The sequence below is a fragment of the Podarcis filfolensis genome (genome assembly GCF_964270895.1).
Source record: "Podarcis filfolensis genome assembly, chromosome: 7".
Lineage (NCBI taxonomy): Eukaryota > Metazoa > Chordata > Lepidosauria > Squamata > Lacertidae > Podarcis > Podarcis filfolensis.
The window spans coordinates 38,878,970-38,886,703 of NC_139603.1; the positions used below are offsets into that span (position 1 = coordinate 38,878,970).

At 39.6% G+C, this 7,734-nt stretch overlaps 1 long non-coding RNA gene across 1 annotated transcript in view; it reads left to right on the forward strand.

Annotated features, from left to right (window-relative positions):
- LOC310766927 overlaps positions 1–6,661 on the forward strand; it is a 41,922-nt gene extending 35,261 nt beyond the window's left edge. Inside the window, exon 3 of the long non-coding RNA XR_014550531.1 lies at positions 6,566–6,661. This is a non-coding gene — a long non-coding RNA (uncharacterized lncRNA). The remainder of the gene's footprint in view (positions 1–6,565) is intronic.
- The last annotated feature ends 1,073 nt before the right edge of the window (positions 6,662–7,734 follow it).

The window sequence follows — 7,734 nt, forward strand, 5'->3', positions numbered from 1 at the left end:
GGGAAACTGTACTTGGTTGAATTACAAACGAACACTTTGAAATAGATGTTTCATCAGATCTAGTCCTGCTTAAGGACCATAGTGACATCTGTCAAGGATCTGTATGCACTGCTTTCCTGGTAGTTAAAGGGTAAATGTTAAATCAGGAACTGGGGTGTTGTAGTCCTTCAGTTTTTTGGACTCCTACTACCATCAACCTAGTCTGTTTGGACCGTAGACAGGAATGATGGGAGTTGTAGTTCAACATCATCTAGAGAACCACAGATTCCTCCTCCCTGAATATAATGGTATATTGGTAGCAACTCCATTGTCTCTCAAGCAAACGGATGCCGACGACAACAACAATATAATTGAATTTGATGTTTGGACAGATCTTTTGGTTGCTTCGTGACCTTTGCCTCCCAAGTGGCTCTGTTAACTCTGGAAATAGTAAACAAGACGGTGCAAATACACCAAAGTGTGGCCAACAAAAGAATGCCCTGAGGAACAGTATGAGTAGAGCACAGAAGAGATGAAGCTAAGCTTCTATGGCAGCTTGCCTCTTGGGTGCTACTGACTGATATTATTCATATGGCAAGATTCAATCCTGCTGCAGAGCAAAACTATGCCACCCATGCCCCTAATCACAAGACTAGTCGACTCTGCATGCTCAAACTCCCCACCAATCCTCAGGCTTAGTTACATCATTCATTTTCCTCAATAAAGTTGTGGCATTTTAATCCCAATTCCTGTGTCCAAGTCCTCGTAACACATGCTATAAGCAGGTCTTTCCTATACAGTAGAGAAGGCAGCAAAGATTTCTATTAAGATACAGCTACATATAGTTACTATGTATACCCACTGTTTCCTTGATTTGCAGCAATAGAGTGTGGTTAATATAACAACAAAATCATATCATCCTGGAAATCTAGAAGCAAAAAATATAGCCTCTGGGGCTAATTCATCACAGTGGAACTCCATTGACTTCTCTGCAACCTTTGAATTACAACTGGGATGATTCTGGCAAGCATCTTGCATCTATACATTGACTTCTGTATAATTAAATCTGAGATAAATTGAACCTAAGGGCTCATAGCAAAAATATGAAAGGGTAAATGCTGGTCCAACATGTACCTCATACTAGCTCACTTACAAAAATGGTGTTAAATCAGAAAGTCCAGGTGGGAAATGCAGTACAGTGGTACCTCAGGTTGCATACACTTCAGGTTACATACGCTTCAGGTTACAGACTCTGCTAACCCAGAAATACTACCTCGGATTAAGAACTTTGCTTCAGGATGAGAAATCGTGCTCCAGCAGCACGGCAGCAGCAGGAGGCCCCATTAGCTAAAGTGGTGCTTCAGGTTAAGACCAGTTTCAGGTTAAATACGGACCTCTGGAATGAATTAAGTACTTAACCCGAGGTACCACTGTATACTACATTGGGGTCAGTTTTGGCTAATTTGGTAGACACTTACTATTGTGATTTAGAACCTTTATACTTACCAACCAGCACTCAACTTTTATAAAATACTTATTTGAAGTTAGATATGGTAAATATATTTCACAGTGGCATACTTAAATTTAAAAGCAAACAAAAAGGGCACATCACAATGTTTCAATATTTTGAAGGCAGACAAGAGAGCCTGCCGATATCTATCCAAGGTATTCTTACAATTCTGCATATAAGTCCAGAAAAATATTGGCTATGAACAGGCTAGAAAATACTGTGGCAATTAAAACCATTGTTTTGCTGAAATATGCCCTTCAGTTTCTCCAAAGGTTCTCTTTCTATGTGAAAAGGTTCCAATTTTTTTGCCTCATTGTCAGGGAATGGCATCTTACCTGGTTCCAGAGTGGGCGGTGGTTGCGACCCATCACGGTCCCCCACCCAGCTGGCAAAAAACTTGTCACCTTGCAGCCGGCCATTGGGATCCTCCTCAGATGGCTGAAAGGAATTGCAGGATAGTCCGCCAAACTCAGTTTTGCATCTGGCCAATCAAGGGGCAGAGTTTTGGCAGCAATAGTGCAATAGTCTTCACTCTGGTCCACTGTCAAAGAATAAATGCCATCTATACTGTGGATCTGGTTGATATTTACACACATTAGTTCATTAGTTGACAATCCCTGCTAGGACTCTAGGCTTTGAACCAGGAATCTAGCCTAGTGAACTACCAGGGATTGTGTGTGGTCAAGCCTCAGAACCTTTTTCACCAAAGGTCTAATTGCTTGACCTCTTTAGATCCTAACACAGTTCTGTTCTTCTGTGTAGTCAACAGAACAGCACTGTTGGGTGTGCTGCCCTTCAGAGGCCACTTTCTTAAGGGATCCTGATTGAGAAAATACACGCTCCAGATCAACATATGGTCCCAACTTGGCTTTGCAAAATAGTATCTTGAGTCAATTAGTTAAATTAATTGATGAAAACCCCTTGAACTGATTAAAAAGTCATTCCGGATTAATTTGGAACCATTTAAAAAACATTATTATTATTATTATTATTATTATTATTATTATTATTATTATATCAATTGCTTATACCCAGCCCATCTGGCCAGGCCTCCCCAGCCACTCTGGGAGGCTTCCAACAGGATATTAAAAACACAATAAAAGATCAAACATTAAAACCTTCCCTTAAAGGTTTTTTTACATAAGCATTTACACACACACACACACACGCACACACACACACACCTTCCACAATTTGGGATGATTTAGAAGAGGAATTCCTTCCTTGCACAGGAGGAAAGCCTCCTCTAAGATAATGGCCACAACAACACATTCATGTATCAAAATAAATATTTTGCCCCTCCCACCCCTTTATACTTGATGGAAGATGGAATTGGACAATCGGGAGAGAAAAGGCATCGCTGGGCATGAATTGTGGAAAATATGCCTGGGAAAGGGAAAGCATCTGTGCAGTTGTAAACAGTGTTAAAAATGATAGCAGTATTAGTTTATAGTCACTGAGCCTCACTAAGCATTAAATTATTTATGGATATCTTCAATTCATGCATTAGTTATTGATTTGAAACCCCGCTGAGTTAAACATATAAAACTGATTTGCTGCTGTTGCCTATTTTCTATGGTCTCATCTCTCCCAAAGAATAATTTGCAGTAAATTGCATAAGCATACACAATTGTTATGAAATAGAGACGGAAAGTGTTAATAAGTAAAAAAGAATAAAAAGAGAGAGATTGCGCTACTCAGATGCCAGCTGTTTTTATTGGGTGATAAATAACATGATGGTATTTTCTGGCATTTGGTGATTCCGCCTGTTATTACAGAAATGGCCGGGGGGGGGGGGGACAAGCAAAAATGGAGTCTCATCAGAAACCCATTTGCTCCAGATTACTCTGATCAACATCAATAGAGATGCTCCAGAAGTAATGGGGTAGTGGATTGCTATCTAATTCTACTAGCCACAAGCTAACACTGCATCCTTACGGGTGGGGGAAGGATCGCAGACCACTTCATATCGGATATGTGTGCTATATATAGATTGCATTGTTGGTCTGAAAGCAACTGCTGGTTTTAGGCATGGTGTTCTGAATATATTTACTTTAATGTAAATGGGGAAATCACATATGGAAACAGTGGCTCTTGTTTGAAGGCATGTATAGACAAAAAGAAGCCTTTTTAAATTTCAAGATATGGTGGCAGCAAATGGATAGGAATACTGCAACATTCCTATGGCATTTGGTAGCATCACGAAGGCAGAAATATCGGGTTGCACATGTTGTGAGAGTTTGCAGCAGGAGTGGTGTCCAGATGTTGTTGAACTACAACTCCCAACTATAGCACCCTTTATGCTCAGTGGTCTGGAATGACAGTGAATTGTAGTCTACCAACATCTGGAGAGCTCCGCATTGGCTTACATATATATTTTCTCAGGCAGTTTCTCTTTTCATACATTTGAATTTTATTGCATATCTCCAAAGATATCAAAGTGATCCAGTATATACTTCTTGAAACAGAAATGTTTTTGTTTCACACTTCACAATTTTTGACCAAGCTGGTTGTACACACACTGATGCACAGTTGTGACTGACAGCTCACACAGGCGTAACATTTATTGTGTAAATTGGTCTACACAGGACCGCTGTGTTCTAGTGCAGGATTGACCATGCCTCCATGAAAAGACTATTGGTGCTAAATGTTTCATCTGCTGAAAATAGGCAATATGAGCCTATTCACATTTAAGGCTGTGTCTCTTTGCAGTTTAGGAATATATGTATCAAGCAGTTCATTAGAATCCAACTATGTTTCCAGTGGTTATAACTGAAAGTACAGTCGTACCTTGTTTCTTGAATGCCTTGGTACGCATACGTTTTGGCTCCCGAATGCCACAAAATGCTCACAAAAAGTGAGTGTTCCAGTTTGCGAACGTTCTTTGGAACCTGAATGTTTGACGCAGCTTCTGCGGCTTCTGATTGGGTGCAGGAAGCTCCTGCAGCCAATCAGAAGCTGTGCCTTGGTTTTCAAACGTTTTTGGAAGTCGAATGGACTTTACAGAATGGATTACATTTGAGAACCAAGGTACGACTGTATAATGCAATTGGGGTCAGAGACAGTGACAAAATGTAGTCACAGAAAGAGTGAGAAGACATGGTCGCATCAATTTTTGGCTCTGGCCCCACCTTCCACTAGATTTAGCTCCACCCATTTCTGACATGCAATCCCTGACAGATTGCTTCTGAGGGAATGTGACCTTTGGCAGAAAGGAAGGAATCCACCCCTGTTCTACATAAATATTTATGAATAAATATTATGATTTGAACCTAATTTATTACAGCGAATGTTTTCACATTTCAAGGCAAGATAGTTGAACATTTAAAAACTGGGTTGTTGTTGTTTTTTGTGCTAAAACTAAAAAAACAACAACAGGAAGGTTTAACATGGCTGCTTAATATGCTGCATCTCCTTCCAGCTTCTTTCATAGATATGGGGAATTTAATGACTAATTTTGCAAAGTAGGCTAGCTGTTCAAGCATACAAAATCTGACATATTCTGGACTGGAGCACTTTCATTAGCAAGTTAGTATCAGTGATGTATCATCTCATTCTTTCCACTTACTACAGTACAGTACTCTGCTTGGTGCCAAAGTAAAGCAGTTCTCTATCTGCTTTTAAAAGCGCCCCACCCTGATTCCAGCTTTGTTCAACACATATCAATGTCACAAAGAATAACAGACTATTTTGATGTGATTTGCAGAGGGAAACAAATCTCAAAAGCAACATAATACACTACTCAATTGCAGTATCATCTTGGAAGGACAAGTCTTCCCTCAGTGCAAATGGATTGGTTTCATCCAGGTGGGACAACTGCAATGCACTCTTTGTGAAGCTGCTCTTAAAGATGGCGCAAACCTTCATTTGGTGCATAATGCTTCAACAACAGTTGCTTGTAGGAGCTCAGTGCTCTGAACATATTGCACCCATTCTGTGGCAGCTACAGTAGCTGTCTATTCACTCCGAGGCCCAAAGTATTGATAGTTTTAGCCTTTAAAGCCTAAATCAGAGGTGAGCAACCTTTTTCAGCCATGGGCCAGTCCACCGTCTCTCAAACCATGTGGTGGGCTGAACTATATTGGGGAGGGGGGGAATGAACAAATTCCTATGCCCCACAAATAACCCAGAGGTGCATTTTAAATAAAAGGACACATTCTACTCATGTAAAAACATGCTGATTCCCAGACTGTCCGCAGGCTGGGTTGAGAAGGCGATTGGGCCAGATCCAGCTCCCGGGCATTAGGTTGCCTACCTCTGGTCTAAATGGTTTGGAACCAGACTCTCTGAAGGACTAACACCCAAATACACTGACCCAAGCCTTAAGATATGTATCAAAAGTTTTGATCTCTGTCCACAAATGCACCCTCATATATGTGCATTGAAAATTGTAATAAATATGCCTCTTGTTTCTTTGGTTTCTGTCACTTGCATATTTGGTCTACCTCCTACCATCCCATAGTCAGAGAAGGACTCATAGAGCAACAAAGGAAGTGGGAGAGATGGACAATAAGACCTTGAGTGTACCAAGCCAAGATAATCCTGAATAAAGTGCATTTTGGAAAACAGTACAAATGGAATATATATATATCAGACACAGGGGGGAAACAGTCATGTTGGCAATTAAAATCCCAATGATCAAATGCTGAAGAATTCTATTAAAAAAATGCAGAAACAAAAAGAATAAGAAAGATCAGTTCACATTGCTGTGAGAAAACAATTAGAAAGTTAATGCATCTTTCATAAAACGGCTTAGGATTTATGGGACTAACTACAAAGACTAGATTCCTCAATGTGTGAGACTAAGTTCAAAATGATTTTCTATGAATTGCCAGTTCTAGTATTCAGGGTCATTGATCATGCTCCGACTTCACTCACTTTCTTGGAGCTGCTGCCCCCAAGACCACAGCTATGGTATCTAAATGGTAATTTAAAATGAATTTGAAAAATGTTGCATGGTTTTAAGTGCACAGTAAGCAAAAAATAGAGAATGAGCCTTGGGATCTCATTAAACTTAAGAATGATTCCCACAACCTTTTTTTCTTTCTGTGCTTTTCTAATCCTAATTTGAAACAGCATGTGGTGACTGGTTGTGTGAATATGTTCAGTGAAAACAAACCCAGAAGCCAGAACAGTAGCAGCTATGCACACAAAACTTCATCTATATACCCACACACAATATGGGAGTGAATAAAAAATTGTAAGTATCACCATTTGAGTTAAGTTTGTCCTCCACCCACAGATACAAAATACAGCCCAAGTAATGTCTAGTCATATGGACAAGGTGATTTATAGCTTTGTGTTTTACAGTTGTAGACCACCCTGATATTTTATTAGATGGTGCTATAGAAATACTTTTATTGATAAAATGTGTGTGTGTGTGTTTGTCTATGATAAAATAAACAGGGCCCTTTCAAAGTAATCTGTCTTTTTGATCAACTCTTTTCAATATATCACGTAGCTAATGGCTGTGCAATTTACTCACTGTATCTCTTAAACACCATATGGGTAAATTATATGCATGGCTACCACATATATGTTGCCATATGATTCTTTCCAGGCCAGGTATCTATTTTTATTGACTAGGAGATTTTGTGTCTCTGTTTCGTTGTAATTGTGTCCTTCCAGGCTAACACGCCTTTTCCTTACCAAGTGTGTGAAAGATTTATTAAACAGGGAGGGAAACCTTTACACTTTTACAAACATGACAGTTTCTGTTACTCTTTAGAATAGTAACACACACACACACACAGAGAGAGAGAGAGAGAGAGAGAGAGAGAGAGAGAGAGAGAGAGAGAGAGAGATGATTCTTTGAAGGCCATTCTTTATGTTGTAAAAATACACAAGAGCAGACTTATTGAAATGCCAAGGTTTGCAAAAAAAAAAAAAAAAGTGTAGGAAAATAAATGGAAAACAGGGGAAGAGTCCTTGGGGAGAAGGACTCCCTTAGAAGATTCCCCCCCCCAAAAAAAAACCCTCTAATGAGGAGTAAGTATGCTTGATGGACAAGGGGTGCTACTGTCTTTTGAGGGAGGAGTAGGATCAGGGTAGAAAGGCAATGGAAGAGTGTCATGAAAAAGGACATGACCAGCTTGCTGAAGTCCTGAACATAATTTTTACATGTTGCTCCCTATTCCTTTGTAGGTCTCACTCGTATCATACAATAGTCTTTTTATGCACATGAAGTTCATATGCATAGAGTAATAATTTATTCAGATATATTACATTTTTAGTCTCTCTTAGGC